The 25,542-nt window shown below is 31.0% G+C and overlaps 1 protein-coding gene across 1 annotated transcript in view; it reads right to left on the bottom strand.

The window, feature by feature from the left end:
- Window positions 1-25,542, bottom strand: part of LOC115886766 (adhesion G protein-coupled receptor B3-like) — a 170,664-nt gene that overhangs the window by 127,925 nt on the left and 17,197 nt on the right. Inside the window, exons 2-3 of the mRNA XM_030906050.1 lie at window positions 16,369-16,455; window positions 15,309-15,394 (exon numbers count right to left, since the gene is read on the bottom strand). The gene's annotated coding sequence lies outside the window, so the exon portion shown is untranslated. The remainder of the gene's footprint in view (window positions 1-15,308; window positions 15,395-16,368; window positions 16,456-25,542) is intronic.

The following is a 25,542-nucleotide window of genomic DNA, read 5'->3' as shown; positions in this document are numbered from 1 at the left end:
ACTATTATGGACAGTATAGGAAGTTACTTGTCTTAGTAAAAGCCTTGGTAAATGCTCATGGAATTATAAACTACACTGGCTTGGGTCAAAAAATATGGAATATTTTTTCTATGTTTTGCAGCATTACACAGATGGGAATAAATTTAAACTATAATAGGTGAGGATAAATAAAAAATATAATATGCGTTTCAAGATTTTATATAGAAAAAAAAACTAAATACATTTTTGGGGGTTCGTAAGTAAAACTTACGCTTAGCTTCGTTTTCTTTGCTCTTTCTCTTTACATAGGGCATTGTCTTTGTGGTAAAGACGTCATTCCTTTTTTTGCATAGTTCTTCAATAAAATATTGGATATTCTGAACAAGATGGATTTAATAATAAATTCTGACATATGTGAGGGGCAATTGTGACCTAAAAAAAGACTTACATCCAGGCCATTTATATTTTCAAATGTCAATGTTGTCAATATCTTTCTGTGATCTTTTTGATGTAAAAAGTTTGATTCTTCTTCCAATATTTTACTTATAGTGAGGTAAGTGTAAGCAGTAGCCATAACTACTTCCTCACTAGGGTAAGAGAGGCATTGGGGCCTTTGACCTTTTTGAGGCATATTTAATGCACTTCTTACCCGAGAACTGCTAGTAGGAGTTATCTACTAGTATGAAATTATCTCTTTTGATAGCTGTCAACCATTTTTTACGAAGCTCGTCATTTTTGGGGAATATAAAAGCAGAAACCTTGGGACCCCCTCTTTTAGGATCAAGTTTTAATTTGATTTAAAGTACAATAGTTATTTTAACTACATATTAGGCTATACCGGGTAAATTCCAATTTAGGTAGCTTTTATTGTAGGTAATTTAAAAATTGATCTTTATTTTTAGAAAATGTTAAATATGTCAAAAACCTTACATTATAGCCATATACTTCTCTAATATAACTCAACTCTATTTTTCTCCCAGAGTCCGAAAATCAATTAGTATATAGGGTGTTCCATTACAAACACAACTTTGATATATAACTTTTTTTGAGGGCACCCCGTAGAACTCTCTATATTTTTAAAAAGTGCCCTGAAGTAATCTACATATGCTCACAAAATTTCATTTCAATACAAACTTTCGTTCTCCTAGGCTCTTTCGGAGCCTCCGTGTCGTATAAGAGGCGCCACCCTGTATATTATATTTAACAGAGCTGATTTGACTGTACCCAGCTTTTTCACGGATGAATATCTGGCTTTAGTATAATAGCTCACTAGTTTTAAGATTTAGAGAAATTTGAAAAATTCTTTTAGTTTCAATACTGAATCATTGTCCACCACACTTAAAGAATCCTCCTATATTTCATTTAAATGGGCTCTTTCACTATATTTTGGAATTAGCATAATTGAATAAAGCAATTAATTCTAGAATTTTCTGCTATCTCACTTTCGAAAAATTTGAAGTCGTTCTTAAGAAAATAAATAAAAACAAAAAAGCCCAGAATAAAAATCCGCATTTTATTTTTAATACGTTACCTGGCATGTTGAAAAGCGGCAACACGGCCGCAGCCGGCCCACCATGCTGACCCACCACCACCTCCATACAAGGCCATTCAACCTTTTCCAATATGGCGGAGATAGAAGTGCTTTATTTGGCGCGTATTTTAAAACCTGTTTTATTTCCAAATAGACATTTTTCACACAAATGTCGGGTTAGATTACGTAATATTTCACTAATTTTTTAATACACAGGGAGTCTAGAGTTCTCCACATAAGTATGGAATTTTTTGTATTATTACTTTTATGAAAACATCAGTTAGTTACTTTTTATAAAAAGGTCTGCTTTCTCAGAAAATAGGTAGTGTTAAAATATTCAAACTTAAGGTAGCATATATAGGGTGTTCAAAATCATCGGAAAAAAAATAACCAGAAATATATGACAGAAAATAGCAATATAAACTAAATATTCATTTGCAAACACTTACCATAGTTTAGAATTTACTGAACGTTTGATAAAAATATACTATTATGGACAGTATAGGAAGTTACTTGTCTTAGTAAAAGCCTTGGTAAATGCTCTTGGAATTATAAACTACACTGGCTTGTGTCAAAAAATATGGAATATTTTTTCTATGTTTTGCAGCATTACACAAATGGGAATAAACTTAAACTATAATAGGTGAGGATAAATAAAAAATATAATGTGTTTCAAGATTTTATATAGAAAAAAAACTAAATACCTTTTTGGGGGTTCGTAAGTAAAACTTACGCTTAGCTTAGTTTTCTTTGCTCTTTCTCTTTACATAGGGCATTGTCTTTGTGGTAAAGACGTCATTCCTTTTTTTTGCATAGTTCTTCAATAAAATATTGGATATTCTGACAAGATGATTTAATAATAAATTCTGACATATGTGAGGGGCAATTGTGACCTAAAAAAGACTTACATCCAGGCCATTTATATTTTCAAATCTCAATGTTGTCAATATCTTTCTGTGATCTTTTTGATGTAAAAAGTTTGATTCTTCTTCCAATATTTTACTTATAGTGAGGTAAGTGTAAGCAGTAGCCATAACTACTTCCTCACTAGGGTAAGAGAGGCATTGGGGCCTTTGACCTTTTTGAGGCATATTTAATGCACTTCTTACCCGAGAACTGGTAGTAGGAGTTATCTACTAGTATGAAATTATCTCTTTTGATAGCTGTCAACCATTTTTTACGAAGCTAGTCATTTTTGGGGAATATAAAAGCAGAAACCTTGGGACCCCCTCTTTTAGGATCAAGTTTTAATTTGATTTAAAGTACAATAGTTATTTTAACTACATATTAGGCTATACCGGGTAAATTCCAATTTAGGTAGCTTTTATTGTAGGTAATTTAAAAATTGATCTTTATTTTTAGAAAATGTTAAATATGTCAAAAACCTTACATTATAGCCATATACTTCTCTAATATAACTCAACTCTATTTTTCTCCCAGAGTCCGAAAATCAATTAGTATATAGGGTGTTCCATTACAAACACAACTTTGATATATAACTTTTTTTGAGGGCACCCCGTAGAACTCTCTATATTTTTAAAAAGTGCCCTGAAGTAATCTACATATGCTCACAAAATTTCATTTCAATACAAACTTTCGCTCTCCTAGGCTCTTTCGGAGCCTCCGTGTCGTATAAGAGGCGCCACCCTGTATATTATATTTAACAGAGCTGATTTGACTGTACCCAGCTTTTTCACGGATGAATATCTGGCTTTAGTATAATAGCTCACTAGTTTTAAGATTTAGAGAAATTTGAAAAATTCTTTTAGTTTCAATACTGAATCATTGTCCACCACACTTAAAGAATCCTCCTATATTTCATTTAAATGGGCTCTTTCACTATATTTTGGAATTAGCATAATTGAATAAAGCAATTAATTCTAGAATTTTCTGCTATCTCACTTTCGAAAAATTTGAAGTCGTTCTTAAGAAAATAAATAAAAACAAAAAAGCCCAGAATAAAAATCCGCATTTTATTTTTAATACGTCACACCTGGCATGTTGAAAAGCGGCAACACGGCCGCGGCCGGCCCACCATGCCGACCCACCACCACCTCCATACAAGGCCATTCAACCTTTTCCAATATGGCGGAAATAGAAGTGCTTTATTTGGCGCGTATTTTAAAACCTGTTTTATTTCCAAATAGACATTTTTCACACAAATTCGGATTAGATTACGTAATATTTCACTAATTTTTTAATATACAGGGAGTCTAGAGTTCTCCACATAAGTATGGAATTTTTTGTATTATTACTTTTATGAAAACGTCAGTTAGTTACTTTTTATAAAAAGGTCTGCTTTCTCAGAATATAGGTAGTGTTAAAATATTCAAACTTGAGGTAGCATATACAGGGTGTTCAAAATTATCGGAAAAAGAAATAACCAGAAATATATGACAGAAAATAGCAATATATACTAAATATTCAATTACAAACACTTACCTATCATAGTTTAGAATTTACTGAACGTTTGATAAATATATACTATTATGGACAGTATAGGAAGTTACTTGTCTTAGTAAAAGCCTTGGTAAATGCTCATGGAATTATAAACTACACTGGCTTGGGTCAAAAAATATGGAATATTTTTTCTATGTTTTGCAGCATTACACAAATGGGAATAAATTTAAACTATAATAGGTGAGGATAAATAAAAAATATAATATGCGTTTCAAGATTTTATATGGAAAAACAAACTAAATACATTTTTGGGGGTTCGTAAGTAAAACTTACGCTTAGCTTAGTTTTCTTTGCTCTTTCTCTTTAAAAGCTTTTCTCGTTCTTCAATAAAATATTGGATATTCTGAACAAGATGGATTTAATAATAAATTCTGACATATGTGAGGGGCAATTGTGACCTAAAAAAAGACTTACATCCAGGCCATTTATATTTTCAAATGTCAATGTTGTCAATATCTTTCTGTGATCTTTTTGATGTAAAAAGCTTTTGATTCTTCTTCCAATATTTTACTTATAGTGAGGTAAGTGTAAGCAGTAGCCATAACTACATCCTCACTAGGGTAACAGAGGCATTGGCCTTTGGCCTTTTTGAGGCATATTTAATGCACTTCTTACCCGAGAACTACTAGTAGGAGTTATCTACTAGTAGGAAATTATCTCTTTTGATAGCTGTCAACCATTTTTTACGAAGCTCGTCATTTTTGGGGAATATAAAAGCAGAAACTTTGGGACCCCCTCTATAATTCCCGTGACAATTTGGAACAGAGCATGTAAAAGGCATGCTACAATAAAATGTTAATACCTACTCTTTAATACCTATCTTTTGATTATTGTAAGTAACCATTATAAAGTACTATGCAGACTGGCGGCGAAGGCTTTTTACTCATTTAGGTGTAATATCTTGATAAATACTTCTAGTTCTTACCTTAAAATAATTAATAATAGAGGAGTACGACAAGCACAAAAGTTTGAAGTTCCCTATGTGGAATGTCTGGTTTGAATTTTTATTACACTGTTATTGTATCACAATTTTCTGATCACACCATGCACTGAACACTAAGAACTAAAAAACGTGTTGCAGAAGCACAACAAACTAGAGATAATTAATTATTTCTGGTATGCAATCGGAACGAGAAACTACTACCGGTTTTCAGGTTAAAGGTAAACAATTTAATAATGCGCTGCTTCCGCCGCCATATTTGCCTTGCCCATATCATGTTGATTGGCCTTGAGTTGAGGTGGTGCTGGTCAAATCAAATCGCAATGTTGCCAGTTGTTGGCTGGCGCACGAGCACGGTTCTGCAATGTGAGCGTATTTTTCATACGTCATCAATTGGCACTTTAAAATTATTTCAAATTAAAGCAATTTTGGGGGCCTATAAAAAATTATTCAATGTCATGGAACTATTTTTTTTTGGATAAATATACTGAAAATAGTGTTCTATTTCAGATTTTGTCCTTGAATTGGGTATTTTATTTTTTGTGAAAGAGCCCATTGCTTGTTATACAGTTGGTCAAAATTTAAAATTTGCAGTATTCTTGAACGACCTTGGTTTTGTTCTTCAAACGAGATGTTAAATTTATTGCATATTTACTCACCTTAAATCCGAATTTTTAATTACAAACGATTGTCTAAAACTTCTATAAACAATTTTTAAACTTTCCTAACATGAATAACGTATTTTGTGTGAAGATTTCGGTTCAGGGCAATACACGAAAATACTTTTAACTTTTTTCCTGAAGAGGACAAACAATATGAAGGGCAGTCATTGTTCCAAAGATAAATTGCTGAAAATAATGAATCGGACCCTTGTGTGACCCTCGAGGTATGTCTCCTAACCCAGCCTGCGCGGCGTCATTGTTCTCAAATAGAATTAAACAGAAAACAGACCCTTTTTATTTAATTTAAGTTCTATTTATTCCTGATTTTCTAAATTAAGGGTTTTACAGCACGGTACTTAATGTTGTTTGCAGTTGTGTTTTTAATTAAATATATTATACAGGGTTCGGCAATAGTGTGTCTGGAATCTATAGGTCCTAAAATAAAAAACTTAGAAATTTTGTTTAAGTGCAAACATAAAGTATGTGTATTAGGATGTATTTCAGGAAAATAATTTAATCACTACAGGGTGGCTCAAAAAAGTGTGAGCGGATCGGGGTGATTTTTTTTAAATGGAACACTCTGTATATATTGTAAAATTATGATGCAGTGACTGTTGTGTGGAAATAATTTCTTTATCGGCTGGAAGGAAATTAAGAAATAAAACAATTTTTTGTATATAAAAATAAGCATTTTGATGCATGGAAAACATGTATCAAATATACCATCAGAGATATACTGAAAAAAAAATAGAAAATTTTACCACCCTGTATCTCAAAAGTTAAGAGGTTTAGGTCATATATTCATATGAAGTTTTTTTCTTAGATAGGCCCAAGAACTAGGCCAGCTGGGAAACTTAAATGGAAATGACAGTTCATTAAAAATAGTTTTTCCTCCAAGATGCAGAGGCGCAAAATATTAAAACTGTCAATATCAACAATGCAAATGTCTATCTGACAATAAAATTTGATTTATAACCATTGCCTGGAAACTTATATGATAAAATTTTGATAAAATAATTTAGTACTCACTAAAAACACGGTATGTCGCTAGTGGTAGGAAAAATATTTTTTAGAGGTTACTAGTTTATTTGGTTGCCTGTGATATGCATATACAGGGTGTTTCCTAATTAATCTAAAAAATAAAAAATCGTTAGCAAACGGCTTAAGGCGGGCTCTTAATAAGTATATTTATTTTTTTCTCGGCAACCGTTTGATGAACAAGAAAAACTCAAAAGATCAATTTTGTTGAAAAAGGATGGCCAGTCAAGAAAAATATTTTTCTTAAAAAAGCAGTAGTGTACCATTTATGTTAAGCAAAATATCGATTTTTTTTAACTTTTAACACCCTGTAGATCAGAAAGGAAGTACTTTAGACCCAATGGTTATATAAAAATTGTTTTAAGAACACATAAGGAATCACACCACAATTTTTTAGACTAATTAGAAAACCCCCTGTATATTGTCAACTTGACAATTGATTGTTGATAAATCAAAAAATACCTTCTCTGTGAAAAGAGCCCGATTTTCGCAGGAAAAATTTTGGTTTTTATTGAATTTGGGCCTGCGTCTGCAAATACCGGTATGTTTTTTAATATTCTATCTATCTAAATTTTAAATATCATAGTCAGAAATAGTTTTATTATTTATTAACTGTAAAAATGGTATATAGTCTGTGAAACAATACTAAGATATCTACATTGACTATTGTGAACAATATGTAATTTTTTGGATTATATTCGACACTATTTTTTTCATATGACACAACACTGATGAAGGCTATAATGTTAGCCGGAAGGTTTAGCCCAAACCAAATAAAAATAATGAAAAACCAAATGAAAACTTAATCAGCGTTTTTCCCGAAATCCGAAGAAAATCAAAAATTTTAGAATAATTTTATATATATTATAAAATGATCTCAGCGATCTTTATTTCATAGCCTTTTTTCTATGATATTGTATTATTTGCAAATATAATTTTTTGAACATTGATACTTGCAAAATATACATATAAATTTTGTGAATGCAAATAATAATACATCACTATTAGTAGATATTGAATGTTTTTTGTTAAATTAGATCGATTTTCAAACCACAAAATTTAAAATATATTTTATATTTTACCCATTATCCTATGTACCAATTCATTATTTGTATATTGTAAAACATTTGCTGCATTTGTATGATTCATAATTTATTTGCCAAAGTATTTATTACTATAAATAGGTGTATATATTGTATTTATTAACTGTATATTATGTATATTTCATGTAAACTATATCATTTTTAAAATACAAACCAAAAATACGAGGAAGAATTATGTTTTCGATGTATTCTACAACATATTTTTTAATACGTAGTATCTAACAAGTGTGACATCATAAATCTCACTCCAAGGTTGTCCTATTAGAGACGGCATTGGTCTGATATTTAGAAATGTCAAAAGCTGATGACATTTTACTTTTGACAATTATGACATTTCGTGTTGATTTTTGTAAGAAGAGGAAGAACTGTCACTTGTTTTATTATTTTCCTTTTCTATTTCACGAAAGTAAAAAGAGTTACCTATCTGATCCGTTCAGGCACTCAATTTAAAGAATATCAGTAACTTTTTTGATAGAGGGATTTTATATTTGCCATGTTGGTAAAAAATAACGGTCAAAATTCAAAGTTATTCATTTTATAGACTATACTTATAAGTTTTATCAAATATTGTGATTTACTTTCTACCTTGTAGTCAAAATTTATATTTAATAAACTGTAAAATATATATATTGAGATGAACCGCCTATTTAAAAATAGACATATTTATTTAAATTCAAAACATTCATTTTTAAGACACTCTGTATACATAAACAAGATTATTGATTTTTAAAATATTATTCACAAACTAGGGAGAGGGAAATCAGGCGACGAACAGAGGTGATGTTTGTTAGATAATAGCTTCTAGACTACCATTCAAGACGCATTAATATTATTTTGGTTCGTAAGTTTTGTGACAAAGAATGTTATTAAAGGTAAAGTAAATGTTTTCTCATTATTTAACTAATGTTAACTAAATCATATTATTTTGTTTTCTTGTTGTAATTCTGTTCTAAAGCTTTTTCATTATTCATTAGAGCTGACAAAGACAATATATAACATGTGTATGCATTTAATGGAATCTATTTATGCTGTAAATAATTTCAGTTTAAAAGTACCTAATCTAAATAAAATCGTTTACTGTTCCTTCGTGCCGATGTTTGTGGTTTGTGAGAATAAGAGCCTTATTGAGTGTACTAACAATTTTCGACCTTGCATGGGCGAATATCTTAGCTCGTATAAGGGCAAACAAAAACAATAAATAAAATAATTCATAGAATAACTTACAATTTATTAAATCATAAGATATTGGCACCAAACCTTCAACTTTAGCGTCGATTCCGCAACAAGGGACTTCGTTCCAATTATACCAACCCGTTAAACTAACAAAAAACTCTTCAGTTTTGAACGATATAAATGTGGCATGTTTTGAATGTATTAAACTATAAACCTAGGTATGAGGACAGTTTCTATATTATTATTTCTCTATTATTTAAGTTCAGAACAGCATAGTTAGATTCTCTGGAATAGTGATCATGGTTTTCTCTGCCGTGCTCTTTTACATGTGAATTCCAGGCAGAGTACGGCACTCCATTCATTTCATTTAATAAAATAAGTAGGGCTATTTACAAATTTAGCGTTTTATTTACATAACCTATTCTCCTCAAATTTCCCAAAATATTGCTTTGTCGAGGCGCATCCGAGGTAATCATAATAAAAAAATATTTAACACAACGTAGGTTCCTTTCTTTCATTTAAATTTCTTGTTATACAGTTGGCCAAAATATTACCTCTTCAACTTTGTTGACGAATTTGGGTTGTTACACTACAGAGTGGTGCCGTGACCAGGATGCGCTTTTTCGACAGGCAATGTGGAGATTTGAGGTAGAATTAACCGTGTATTTTCTGTGTCAGAAATTAAATAAAAAAAAATATATCACCATACTTGCATCTCATGAATTTAACTATGAGTAATTAAACTGAAATGTATAAGAACTGTACTGAGGAGGAGGGTGGGCTCCCATATCTCTAATCTCGCTAATCTACAATCTCGATCTCTAATCTAATCTCTCTGGTTTAAACTAAAATGTCAATTATGGATTAATTCTAACTTTTCTCCAAAAGAAAATTTAATCAAAATATTCAATAGTCTGAATAACACTTATCACCGAAAGCATAGGGTTAAGATCTATGTAATTTAATTGATGTTTGGTTTCGATAATGGTTGTCCAGGATTCTTAGTTGCGGAGGATTATGAGCTCGATCCTTTTCGACTGGATTCTGATTTATGATCATTTTGAATCTGAAGTTAATAAATAAAATTAGAAAAAACTGTGTAAGAAAAACAGGAATTATATTAATTTTCAAAAAAATTTACAATGTTCTTTATTGATATTTTGTTTAACACAGTCAAAATAATAATAGATTTAAAAAACCTTTCTACTTAATGAAAATCAAAATAATTTTAATTCTCACACTATTTGGAGAAGTTTAATATAGAACTATCAGAAAAACAATATTAAAAAGTTAAACTACAAATAGATATATCCAAATGAAAAAGAAATGAAAGGTTTGGCCTGGAATAATAAGTAAATTAGCAAATTTCGAGTTAAAAAAAAAACTGAGTGACAAACTATGAAATAATCAAATTGGTTTATAATAAATTATTATTTTAGATTATTAGCTTACTAAAAAAAATAAAGTATCTGCCTTAATGTAACTTAAGAATGTTTAGAAAAATGTAACATCAATAATAATATACATCATCAAAAGAGACAAATAATTATTTTTGTTTGTTTATTTGCTCAATTGCTTCACTGCTCAAAAACATTGAGTTTTATCTCTAGGCTGGCTGAAAAATATTATTCGACATTATCGAAAAAAAAATGTATACTTAGATAAAATAAAGCTAAAGGAACACATACACTGTAATTTATAGAAAAACATACACGGTGTTTTTATAAAATAAACAGACAAACACTTTTTCAAGTATCATAGTATTATCACTAATCTTGTGGTATTATGATTAAACTAATATAAATAAACACTTCTTCAGCAATCATAGTATTATCACTAAACTGTGGTATTATGATTAAACTAAACAATACATATAACACTTAACTAAAGGAACTCATACACCTTAATTTACCTGAAAACTATTCATTTTTACAAATCATGGTATTATCCATAGAGTTAAAAATCACTAAACTATAGTATTATAATTAAACTAAACAAACAATTTTAAGTACATCTACCGAATAAAAAAAAAGGCAAGTTATATTTTAGTACTCTGGTAATCTCATTGATGATCTTTATTTCAAAAGAGTAAAACACTAAAAAAAAAAATTGTTGAGACATTCACATGTTATATTTGTTAAAAAAAAAAAGGATAAAAAAAAATTTGTCTTGGACTAGTTACTGCTGCTGTTTAATCATGTTACAGAATATGCGGATATGTCCTCTCTAGTGGTTTGGATGCGGATGACTTTCGTAGGAATGCAGTGTTCGAACCGGATCACACTGCCACCTTCGGCGCGCCCTCAGTATCCAACGATACGAAGAACATCCACCGATGCTCTGTTGTGCATCAACCAGCAGACCTGAATCAGCAACGTTATTCATTTTTGAAGCTACAGTTCGAGGGTCGCAGGGCGGGGCCTCGTATGATTTTTTTAATAAAATTTTATTATTATTTAAAAAAAAATGCAATATCTTCACAAAAATAATTCAAAATATTTTATTGGGTAATAAAGCATTGATATTTCGGTTCTATAAAATAATAATTAATTAGAAAAAAAATAAAAATAAATAATAACCATTTAATGTAAAATTAGGCATGTTGGACATCCTGGAAAGTTGTATCAAAAATGAAACGAGGTACTGCATTGAGACACTCGAGTTGTTGGTTCCACGAGCTCGGACATGGTACCAACATCGACGTCTTCTGTTGGCGCTGAGGAATATTCTAGGGAATGATAGTTTAGGGGCGGATGGGCAATTTATATGCATATGCATGTGGGCTCTCTACAGCATTGATAGTCGTTTGTCATTATTAGGTAGCCATATTCTTCTATTTTGACATGATCATTCTTTAATATTTTTTTTCTAATGATAGCATCTTGTCGAAGGATATCTTTGTTCTACAATTTTCTGTCCCCTCTTGCATTATGTCACAAGTCTTTCGATTGATATTCTTTTCATATGGCCGAAACATACTAATTGTTTTGCTTCTGGTTTATCAGCGATACTTATCTGTACACCTATAGTTTGGTTTGGTTCGATCTGTGCTAAATATCGTCATTAAAGGTTAATTGACGTTCTTTTCATATGGGCCGTGATCATCTAGTGGAGGGAATTTATTTGTACTTTAGGTATTTCTATTCTTTATAAGATGCATATATCTGAGTCGTATGCCACGAAACTCTCAACTAGTGTTAATGTAGGTGTACCTTTATTGGTGATTTCTTATGTATTTGTATGGATTCAATAAACTCTATATTTTCTTTGTAATTTTGTTTGCTGCATTGATATAATTCATATAGTCTAATTCTATTATCCAAGGGCTGCGTCCTATAGGTAATTTGTTTACTGGTAAACTGTCGTATGCCGTTTTATACAAAAGATCAAGACAAGGCTTTCCTGGCTTAAATCCACTTTGTTCTTTCCACTTTTCAAACTGTACTTCAGTTTTATATCTCAACTTCAGTTGTGGGAGGCTGTGTGTATGTGTATATAAAATCATAACCGTCATAAGTAAACGTAAACTAACTTATTGAATGTCAAAGTCACCTTTTATTTAAAAACTACTTTTAGAAACTAGTTACATTTAACTATTACTTATTTAAATTAAAACTAAAAAAATAAATAAATAAAATGACATCTGTTTTAAAACTAAAATGTGAATGTTCAAATAGAATCTATACTTAAAAAAATGCTAAATAGTCAAATTTCATTTTATGCTAGTCATATATTAAATTAGTCAAATATATATTAGTCAAATATTCAATTATTTATTCTATACAATTATTTAATCATTTTTAATTATTTAACTACACAATTATTTTTTTATTTTTACATTGTATTTTTCTATCTGTTTGGACTTGATGTTTGACAATTTGTATTTGGTTGTATGTATACTTTAGTATTGTTGATATTGTCAATGGTCAATAGTATCCTTTGTTGTCATCCGAAATATTTATATATTGACTATCCAGCACTTATACACACATAATATAATAACTCATGTATAATTGGGATGTTGAAAGACTTTCTCTCTCCCTGGCATTAGTCTTTCGAAAATCTTCCAAAGGGGCGTCTGAGATGAACCGCCTATTTAAAAATAGACATATTTATTTAAATTCAAAACATTCATTTTTAAGACACTCTGTATACATAAACAAAATTATTGATTTTTAAAATATTATTCACAAACTAGGGAGAGGGAAATCAGGCGACGAACAGAGGTGATAGTTGTTAGATAATAGCTTATAGACTACCGTTCGAGACGCATTGATATTATTTTGGTTCGTAAGTTTTGTGACAAAGAATGTTATTAAAGGTAAAGTAAATGTTTTCTCATTATTTAACTAATGTTAACTAACTCATATTATTTTGTTTTTTTGTTGTAATTTTCTTCTAAAGTTATTCCTCATTCATTTGATCTGACATAGACAATATATAACATGTGTATGCATTTAATGGAATCTATTTATGCTGTAAATAATTTCAGTTTAAAAGTAATCTAAATAAAATCGTTACTGTTCCTTCGTGCCGATGTTTGTGGTTTGTGAGAATAAGAGCCTTGTTGAGTATACTAACAATTTTCGACCTTGCATGGGTGAATATCTTAGCTCGGAAAAGGGCGAACAAAAACAATAAATAAAATAATTCATAGAATAACTTACAATTTATTAAATTATAAGATATTGGCGCCAAACCTTCAACTTTAGCGTCGATTCCGCAACAAGGGACTTCGTACCTACGGGTGGGGACCCGTTAAACTAACAAAAAACTCTTCAGTTTTGAACGATATAAATGTGGCATGTTTTGAATGTATTAAACTATAAACCCAGGTATGAAGACAGTTTCTATATTATTATTTCTCTATTATTTAAGTTCAGAACAGCATAGTTAGATTCTCTGGAATAGTGATCATGGTTTTCTCTGCCGTGCTCTTTTACATGTGAATTCCAGGCAGAGTACGGCACTCCTTTCATTTCATTTAATAAAATAAGTAGGGCTATTTACAAATTTAGCGTTTTATTTACATAACCTATTCTCCTCAAATTTCCCAAAATATTGCTTTGTCGAGGCGCATCCGAGGTAATCATAATAAAAAAATATTTAACACAACGTAGGTTCCTTTCTTTCATTTAAATTTCTTGTTATACAGTTGGCCAAAATATTACCTCTTCAACTTTGTTGACGAATTTGGGTTGTTACACTACAATATTCTTATGTTTTATTAAAGTTACTCTGATATACTAATATATCAGTGTAACTTTAAAACTAAATCCTTTAAAATCAAATATAAACATAAAAAATATTTACAGCAGAAAAGGCGAAGGCGCTGGGTTAAACGTAGTTTCTACTAAGAACACGGAGGGGCGCTTAGACCCAAAATTTTACTATTAAGTTTCATATCTACCTTAATAAAAGATTATTTTCTTTTATCTATGTTTATAACTGACACTCAGAGACGCTTTTGTTGGGATTTTACGGTTTGATTTCGTTTTGATTTGTGTAATTATTGTAAAATTAAATTACTTCAGATTTTTTGGCAATGGATTCTGTTTTAGACAATGTTTTTTAAAAATGGTGGGACAATTTGTGTTTTGTATAGACTCTTAGTTATTTTTTATCATGGAGTTTAATTGTTGTACACCGGGTTTCCGAAGGATATAAAGGTAAGTAAATTAAATATATCTACTTACAGTTATAGATTTTTTAAATTAGTACTGCTAATAAATGCTAATTGCTGAGCAGTTATTTAATTTTTTTACGGTGGAAAGAATTTAGTGGAAATTTATGTAAGGAATTAAGGACGAGCGTTGCGTTATATTAGCATGATCAGCAGATGATTAAATCTAATTTAATTTGTTTTTATTATTTCAGGTCTCAAACGGAAACAAACTGGGAATCTTGCCTACACCAAAATTATATAGCCGTTTCCAATTCACTTCAAAGGAAGGAAAATTATGTAAAACTGTCTGCTATTTGGTGAAAACCGCCAAAGATTAAATTATATGTAACTGTAACAACTTAATATGTACTATTACTAGTCTTTTTAATATTTTTTAAATTAATATCCGACATATAAGAACACTTTGTATGCTTTTAATTAAGTTGATTTATCGTTTATGTTCGACCTAATTAAAAGCACACAAAGTGTTCTTACATGTATGTCTAATTTTTTTTTAAATTAACTAAAACAACCCCCCTTCCTCGCATCCCTCTCATCTTCTAGTGTTTCTTCCTCCGACTACCAGGGGCGCCTTTGTATAATAAAATTGAAATGTATTATAAGTTGCCTATCTATTTAATATTATAAGTCTTTTATCTATGAACTGGGCCCAAGAATCACCTCATTAAATATTAGCATATCATTAAGAAACACCCCGTATGTGGCATTTGAATATGTAGTAAAATATAGTACTTACTTGAGTTTTGATGTAATATTTCAGATCGTTTGGGGGCAGGTTAGGAAGATTTCCTAAGTGAAGTGTAGCAAGAAGTCCATTTTGGCCTAAAACAAAATAATATTATTATACAGCAACTTGCACAGACAACATTTTTTTGAGGTTATCCCTCAATAAAATAATATAAATAATAGATAAGATTATTTATAACGTGTTAAATATAAATAGATAAGCTTTGCAAATTTCGGCATTTTAGCAATCTTGATTGAAAGATTATCTTCATAGAAAGAGTAAGATCCCAGAGCGACCTGACATAACTTATTTTTACAAGGTTGAAACCTTAGGCTCACAGTAGTGCTCTCATGTGGTTTGAATACCGGCGTGTTTGGGGAGTTCGCCCTGTGATACCTTGGCAGATACAGGGTGAGAAAGGTAACTAAAATTAAGAATTACTTAACTTAAATTTGTATGGCAGATTTTTTGTATAAATATTGTAGAATGTTACTCTAAAGTAGTATCAAAAGTATAAGACACTTTCCATGGATCTGAACTTTTATCAGACGATAGCAAATAAACAAGTGGATCTTTGGTAAAGATAGATTTTATTAAAGACTATAATAGCTGGTAAAAATCAGACATGTAAAAATAAGTAAAGTTCTTTATTTTTTGAGCGGAACTTTGATAAAGTCTATCTTTATCAAAAATCCACTTTTTGATTTGCTGTCGCCTGATGAAAGGTCAGGTCCATGGAAAGTGTCTGATACTTTTGATTCTACTTAAGAGTAATATTTTACAATATTTATACAAAAATCAGAAATACAAATTTAAGTTAAGTAACTCTTATTTTTAGTTATCTTTCTTATCCGGTAACTGCCAAGGCGTCACAGGGCGAACTCCCCAAACACGCCGGTATTCAAATCACATGAGAGCACCACTGAGAGCCTAAAGTTTCATTCTTGTAAAAATAAGTCAGATCGCTCAGGGATCTTGGACTAAGACTAATGTCATGTACTAGAATTATCGTCCAACTGTGCTTCAAATGACAAATGCTACATTTTTAAGTAACGGACTTAATACTTACCAAATACGTCGCTTTTTCCTGTCAAACATTTGCAGGGATTTCCAATTTGTCCGTCATAGCTGCAGTTGGTCGGGCAATCCGGACAATCTGCAAAAAGTAATCGTTTTTTAGTTTTTTCTCTCTCTATCAAATCCAACTGAAACGTTCAAATAAATCCATCATCCGCCGTAAAACCCTTTAATTTACTAAATGCCTAGTCGGAAATTTTTCTTTCTTCTAATAAAACGACGTTTCGACGGTCGAATGCATCCCCCGCCAAACGAGTTACTGGCACTCAGTGGCGTGTATAGTGATCTCAAAATACCGGTAATATTACGGTAACAGCCGTAATTTATAAAAATCATCTTTTTAAATAATATTATGTTTTTTTTTAATTTCAAAACTGTAAGAATAATACTAAACGACAAGAATTTTAAATTGGTCAGGGTCAGGGTAACCTATGTTAGTACGTAATAGAGTGGATAATTGTAAATCATCCTCAATCTCGCCATCTGGTTCTTCTTTCTCTTTTGTTAATTGAGTCAAGTCTATTACTCTTACTTATGCTTATATATCTATTGTGTCCCTAGTTCATGGGTTATAACTCATGATACAATCTAAGGGCTTTGGCAAAAGCTAGTATCTAAGACGGTTTTACAGAGGTAAGTACAGTATGTCTGTCCGTTCTGTAGCTACGGGGTATCCGTGAGAGGGGAAACGATATGCTCTCGATGTTTTTCGTAAAAAATTAGACGACGCGTCCCATCAATAAAAATAAAAATTCGACAAATTAGCCAACAAAATGAGTGGGCGGAGCGATTTGCGGTGACGTACTCGTCAAGTCGACGTATAAAATATATTGCTGTTTATTTAAATGTTTTTTGTCCGCATTCCTTTCATAGACACAGATCCAGCAAACGAACTGTAGTGATGGGAATACCGGTTCCACATTAGTCGCGTTACAATAGCAACCGTTCCAGAGAAACACCGCGACAAAATACCGCGATTTTGTAACCGAGCCTCCGGCTTCCAAAGTGTCGCTATTTTATTAATTCCTGCTTATGCATTATTTCTGGTCACTGTATACCTAGTATTTCCGAAGTCAGTTGGAAGTACTGAGGCTCTTTGTCCAGCCGACACCGACAAAAACAGTGCCGAAATTAAAAGTCCCAATCTATTATAACTGACTTCAGAAGAACTACCTATTCCTCTCCCTGCCGTTATCTCTGTATCCGTGCAAATTCATAAACAATAACAATTCATAAACCCCCCAAATTTGTAAACAATAAACAACATGCAGATGGCTAGAAGAATTTAGTTATGTTAGCTTTTAATTTTGAAAATAAAACTATTAAATAAAAAATATAAAATAATATAATTTATTGGTATTCAATACTTTTTATTCGCCATCTTTTCTTCATACTGAAGAATAGCTTTTTATAAGTTGTATATTTTTCCAATAATATTTAGATTTATATTCTTCTGATACACGTCAAGAATCAAGAATACACGTCAATACACATCAAAAAAAAAATCGTGTCGACGACAATGTTTACAAACGATCTCCACCGAATCAACTCCTATCAGAAACTTTATCGGGTATATTTTGCCATTTGTACTCTAAACTTGTATCGTCAAGAGATAACTTTGCTAAAAATAAATTTGGTATGGAGTGGAGCAATGATAAAACAAGAAATGTGATTGAAAAGTATCAAGCCCACCCCGAAATTTGGGACACTAAGACTAAGCATACTTGGTATAAGAACAGAAATATAAAGTATGATGCCTGGAATGTTATTGCAACTAGTTTAGAGTCATCTATACAAAGATCAGTGAGCACTACCACTATATAATACTATACTATAAATGAGTCACTACCACTATATAAATTTCTCTTCCGGAGGTTAGGACGTATCCAAAAACGACGTTGCCGTCTGGCTTGACGACGCTCATTTCGCGAAATAATAAGGAATGCGGCTGAGATTATAATTATATCCTCGTCGTTCCACATGTTGATAAACACTAAATAAACTTTTGCTCTTTAGTCGAAAAATTAAGTCGAGCAACAATATTTCTTTGGTAGGTACGATTTACATTTCTCGACAATATTTATAAAAATAGTAACAAAAGTTGATGACAATGTCGTCGACATATGTTGCTTTGGTGGAGACCCGGGTTTCTTTTTCTTTATTTTTCTTTGCAGATTACGTAACTCTAATTCTCGATTATATTTATAAAATAGTAACAAAGTTGATGACAATGTCGTCGACATATGTTGCTTTTTTCGGTCATATTTGTAACTATCTAATGTATCGGTGTTTATTTATTGTAACTATCTAATATACCTAACATGTATTTATTATCAATCAAAAACAACGACCGATCAAAGCGCGACGTGCTTAACAGTTCCAGCTACTATTCGTAGTCGCGACCGACGAAAACTCGATCCTACGAGCGCTCCAGCAGTCGCGCGACCACCGGCACTGGAGCAAAATATGTCGCGGTATTAGGTCGTTACCACTTACATCTCTTCGCGACAGACGAAGCGGTCGAGATCGCGCGACGCTACGTACTTACCAGTTCCAGTTACTACCGTTCGCGACCGACGAAATCGCAACCCTAGTAGCGCGACGGCTGGAGCGAAATTCGGCGCTATGCGGTTACTGCGGTTCGAGCTAACTCCAAGAGCGATTATAAATAATTTATTTGCAAATTATAAATAATTTATACTTATTATGATCGTCGTTCTTCAGTAACAGATTCCTGATTCGTTGCGCGTTACTCAAATACCGACACATCACTAGAGGTTAGTTCTCTTTTATTTATGGCATGAATGGTTGTCGTCTCGGCGCACTCAGTGCTGGTGTTTACCCACTTTCCTCATAGAATCTGCATTCACAGTAGTTTTTTAGCTAACTGAGATGTTCATTGAGGAAACAGCGTCCTGTTAAAAACCCCGTGACAATTTGAATATTGTTCTTACTAAAATCAACGAAAATATTTGATTTTTTTCGGTTGCAAGTTCTAAGAAATTTCTTCTAGTGTCTTAGACCGTTGAAGGACTCCCATCACAGGTTGCAGATGGAGTCTTCCAGGTTCTTGAGTTCCGCTTTAAGTTGGTTTTCACTTGAGAAGCAGAACGGTTCTAGTCCAGTTAGTGTAGTGTTCGCTCCCTTTCTAGCTAGATCGTTTGCTTTTTCATTACCTTCTATCCCTTTATTTTCTTTGCCTCATTTTTTGAGATTAAGTTAACGAAGAGTCGTTTTTGGAATAAATAGAATTATTAATGAAAGAATGATCAAATTTAAATTATTTTTGTAAGAAAAAGCAATAAATTTAGATGTTCACGTGCACATGTGCAGTTTACTTATTGAGGACACGCCACTGGTTACTGTCTGCCGCCAAATTTCATCTTTACTCTCGGAATTAACGGTATTAATTAGACAGGGAAAAACTTTTCTGAAAACTCTTCATCTCTTTCCACGACGACGTTTCTTTTCCGTATTTTCTTCTATTTCCCCTTCTTCTATTACTTAACCGAGCAAATTATAAAGCAGCTTAATTTTCTTAGGCTGCTCGGTGGAAACTTGGCTATAGAAAAGGAATTAATTAAAAAAAGAACGACGCCAAGGTTGTAAAAGAATTTCTAGAAATGGATTTTGAGGAGAATGTTTTAATGTCTTTTATGAAAAATTATGGGGAGGTTGTAGGGATGTGTGAATATATTTGCAGATGGTTAAAGGGGGCTCTTTTATTTTGTAGTAAGTAAAGGCTTTTTAGATAGATAGAAAATTAAAATAATTAAAAAAAATTTGGACATTTTTTTAGTGTAAGTTAAAAAACATAATATCTTGATAATATGGCAACATAGGTAGTAGCAAGAAAAATCCAGAAAAGATCCAGTGGTTCTCAAAATTTAAACGAAAAAGCATTTTTTGTTTAATTTTTCAAAGTAAAATAACTCGGTTTTTTGGGCTTACTTGAAAAACGGTAAAGAAAAAAAAAATCTTTTAACCAGATCTACCACCCCTTAAAATACTTGCACTTATTTCTGGAACACCCTGTATAGAAACGGCAGCGAGTCCACATCATTGCCTGGAAGCTTATATGGTGAAATTTGGATAAAATAATTTAGTACACACTAAAAACACGGTATGTCGCTAGTGGTAGGAAAAATAATTTTTAGAGGTTACTAGTTTATTTGGTTGCTTGTGATATGCATATACAGGGTGTTTCCTAATTAATCTAAAAAATAAAAAATCGTTAGAAAACGAATTAAGGCGGGCTCTTAATTGATGATCAAGAAAAACTCAAAAGATCAATTTTGTTGAAAAAGGATGGCCAGTCAAGAAAAAAATATATTTTCTTTAAAAAAGCAGTGGTGTACCATTTATGTTAAGCAAAAAAATCGATTTTTTTTAAATTTTTAACACCCTGTAGATCAGAAAGGAAGTACTTTAGACCTAATGATTATATAAAAATTGTTTTAAGAACACATGAGGAATCACACCATAATTTTTTTAGACTAATTCGAAAACACCCTGTATATTGTCAGCTTGACAATGACTGGTGATAAATCAAAAAATACCTTTTCAGTGAAAAAAACCTGATTTTCGCAGGAAAAATTTTGATTTTTATTGAATTTGGGCCTGCGTTTGCAAATACTCGTTTGTTTTTTAATTTTCTATCTATCTAAATTTTAATTTTTTTTAAGGTATTTTAGTTAATTTCAACAAATTCCGACCGCAGCGCTTCAACGACAGAAATCAGAATTATCAGTATGTATTTCACGCTGCCCTAATGTCGATCGCTTTAAAATAATATATAAATCGTGGCTTTGTCATAATATTTAAGTATTTTAGTTTTTTGCTAGAGCAGTTATTGAAATTATAAAACACTCAGGTACGAAGTTTATGTGATTTAACGCTGTTTCGGGTAGTATTTCAAATGTTAATAAAATTGCCATTTATGGACAATTTGAAATGTTAATAAAATTGCCAAAAAATGTTAACGCGTAAAGGAGAGCGTTTAGGGCATTGTTGGATGCAATAACATTCAATAACTTAACTTTCCCGGATATTCAATTCTCCTGAAACAACATTTTACAGCTTCATAGTTTCTCACACCGATTTGATCAACAGCAAAAATTGATTCAAGTAGTTCGACGAAACAAGTGAGTAAACAAAGTGCTCGTTACATAATCAAAAAATTAAATAGAAATACTATGAGAGGATAAAATATAATTTTGCAATATTAATGGTATACTTTTTTTTGGTCGACTAGTGATTAAATGTTTTATGAACATCTTATAAAATTATAATTATATACCTTTAAAAAATTAAAGTTCGTTATAGCCGAAATTATGATCCCACTAGCAAAATCGGTGATTAAAACTATGTCCGCTACCATAGTTGAACTCATCTAAACAGTTTTTTAGCTGGAATAATAAATTATAATACAAGTTAAACTTCTGAAAATATCAAAATATTTTTATTTTTAGGAATTTCACAAATTATACTTCCTAATCCTTTTAGAATGATTATGATATAATAAATTTTTCGTATACTGGCTATTTAAACCCGTGTACTTGTATATACTAGTTGTTTACGATATTCTCCGATGGTGGCAGCACCGGCTGAGTACATACTGAGTATAAGTACGTATGTACATATACTACATACATACTATTATAATATTACGTATTTTTGGAATAAAAATAAGTTCATTTTACCTCTATTCAAAAGTGCTTCGTTTGCCCGTTAGAGCCTTTCCATATTTACACACTCTGACTCTGCATAAATCCAGTTTTAAAATAGACAAGAAATAATATAAATAAACATTGAATAGCGCTTTATATCAAGTATTGACTATGTGATTCTTTCGTGTTGAAGTTTCAAATAATGTTTTCATTAGTTTTCTCTCTATATAAAACTTTTAAAACAGTATAAATACTAATTTAAAAAGTAATATTGGATTATAAGTATTAATTTAAGTAAAACACATTTATGTAGCTCTTTAATGTAAAAAGTTTGCTATAGATATATAATAATAAATATATAAAAATTAATATCCCAGACTTAAAAAAAAAGTTTTAAATATGTTTACGTTATTTTATAGAAAATATTAAAGGGCATTAGGTATATTTTTATTATTAACATTAAAACTAAGAAATACATTTTATATTCGTATATATGGCATATTTCGAAAATTTATATCCCATAATATTATATAGCCTTTAAGTAAAGATGTCCATAAAGATGGGTTATAGCAAAGAATATTATAGTTAACACAATAGAAAACCCATCCCGTGTAAAATTTTTGGAACCAAAAAGGAGCCCGGCTTTTTGAGCCGGGATCCATCGAGGCGTCGCAACGTTAAAAACCGATTCCTTGCTTGTCTATGTTGCCAAATCGTACGCCAAATGCTACCGGTACGCGCGGCGGCCAGACGGCGATCATCAAAGCCTTCCGTATTTCCGTATTCCCCCGGACATCGTTTTGAAGGCTTCGTGGTGTGCTCATTTTTTATATTTTCAATTGTTGATTTTGCTTTATTATTTTGAATTATTATATTTTGATTTAAGTTTTAAAATATGTCGGGCAATGTATGTCAATATTACGATTGCAGATTGCAGACTATCAAGGAGGGACATCCTAATTTAAAAATGTTTAGGTTTCCATATAAAAATCCAGGTATATGCGAACGTTGGATTTTAAATTCGGACAAGCCTATCAGTTCTTAATTAATCGATTTCAAGTCAACCCAAACTACATATTTTTTGTACATTAAGTAAGGGAAAATATGGCAAAACATTTAGGTGATACATATCTATAATTTCTATTTATTAAGTTGGAAAATATTACTTTGTGTTTTAAGAGAAATTTGCAAACGTGTTCAGTACTAGATTTTTAAAAAATTAGGAAACTAATAAAGAGGTTTATATAAAATTTAAGGAACTAATTACGGGTTTTAAATATGTATGTATATACATAAATTTACTTTTTTTACATAAATAAAAATCTAATTATTTAAAAATATTATCTATACCTTTAGATTTGATATCAAAATATAAATATAAATAATAAATATCGGAAAAAGAATCATAATAATATAAATATAATATAAACAGGAAAATAATCTATTTTTTTTAAATAACTAGTTTATTTTGTAGATTTTCTCACAGTGCTAGTGGGGAAATACCCAGAAATCTATTAATTAATAATATACATGTGCTTAAGAAAATCTCAGGGCGATTCTAAAACGTTTCAAAAGCCTTAAATTTTATTTCAATAGTTGCAAATTAATAATCTTTTTTTTAATGTATTTTTGGTATTTTAATATACCGGGTGTTAATAAAAAGTGGCTTACTCTAGACTGAAATTTAAAATACGATTTTTTAAACAAAAATGTCAAAAGTTGATATAATATAATAATGTATAATAACCAATAACCAAAATTTGACGTCGAATAAATTATTCGATTGTGTTGATTACCCAATTCAAACAAGCGGCATATGTTAAAAAGTTAAATAATTCATTTTTTACCTTATTTATAAAAATTAATATAATATATAGAGTACCTAATTATATTTTTTGAAAGCCAATAGCAAGGCAAATCAAATGAAAAAATAATAAAATACTAAATAGTGAAAACCTCATTTTTGTACCTCTACTCATAAAAAATGAGAAACCCTGTAAAACACACGAAAATGGGACACCCTGTACATAACAATAAATATCAAAATGAAAAGTACTTTGTTGTAAATGTTTTTCTCCTCTATATGTCAATACATTTAAAATTTCGTTTGATTTAACTAATTTTTAGATTCGACAAATTTTTATTTTGGTTCTTTGTAAAAATGAGTTTGGGTAGAGTTTGTTATCTATTAAAATATGTTTAGTGTTAGTATTTTTATTTCAAGTTAACCTGTATCGTATTTCCAAAAAAAAGTCCAAAGATTAATGTCAAATTCAATATAATGTTCTAACTAAATAGATCTCTTCTAAAATAGAGTTATTGACAACGTCGCGTCTCGTTCAGGAGGGTTTCCGCACGAAATATTAAAGTTTACGTGTGCATTGATGTCTTTTGGCCGGTTCCAGCCGTTCCATTTACGTGGGTTATCTATTCGTAGTAGAATTATCTTTGGTTATAGGTATCTGTTTTGTACATTAGTGTATCAACAGTAAATTTGATTTGAAAACGCTATTAGCGGGTTTACGTGATGCGCAGATGTAATAATTAAAAATAAAATATATTTTTAGACTGATATCGACAATAATTTTAAAATTGTTTAATAAATTATCGAATAACAAAAATACTAACACGAAAGTCAAAATGACGTATCCTAATTATTTTTGACAAGTTGTAAATATGAGTAAAAGTGCAAGTAAATATCAAGTGAATTTTATAATTATTGATTGTTTTATTTTGGTATAATTTCTGATTTAATTATATGAGTCCGTAACACTACGCAAATCTGACTATTTAGTGACTTTTCAACATTATATCTGATCCTTCAGAACTTCATATTTACAGGTCTGTCTCTTCAGTACAACGTCAGACTCTTCAGCATAAACTCTGTCGTTTAGTATAAAGCCTAACTTTTCAGTATAACAAATGACTCTTAAACAATTTTGTCTGATTCTTTAAAACAAAATTTGACTTTTTAGAATGACATTATTCTTGACTCTTAAGCACAATGTCTGACTTCAGCAAAATGTCTGACTTCAGCATAACAAATGATTCTTCCAAACGTCGGATTTTTCAGCATAAATTTTGATTCTTAAGCATAATATATGACTCTACTATACTATCTGACTTTTCATCACAACGTCAGACTCCTTAACATAAAGCCTGACTTTTGGGCAGAAAGCCAAACTCTTTATTGTAACGAATGACTCTTCACTATTTTGTCTGACTCTTCAGCATAATATATGACTCTTTATTATAACGTATGACTCTTCCGAAACTTCTGACTCTTCTCAAACTGAAAGCGGAACTGAAGAATCTGGAAGACTCCATCCGTAACTTGGAATGGGTGTCCTCCAACGGTCTAAAAGGGTCTAAGACACTCGAAAAAGTCTCTCAGAACTTACGACCGAGAAAAATCAAAGGTTTTCCTTGATTTAAGTAAAAACAGTCTTCGGATTGTCACGGGGTTTCAAACAGGACACCGTCTCCTCAATGAACAC

This window comes from Sitophilus oryzae, unplaced genomic scaffold, assembly GCF_002938485.1.
Source record: "Sitophilus oryzae breed Bouriz unplaced genomic scaffold, Soryzae_2.0 scaffold_496_pilon_pilon, whole genome shotgun sequence".
Taxonomy (NCBI): Eukaryota; Metazoa; Arthropoda; class Insecta; order Coleoptera; family Curculionidae; genus Sitophilus; species Sitophilus oryzae.
The sequence above is the reverse complement of the archived record's forward strand: the minus strand, read 5'-3'. Positions and strand labels throughout refer to the sequence as shown.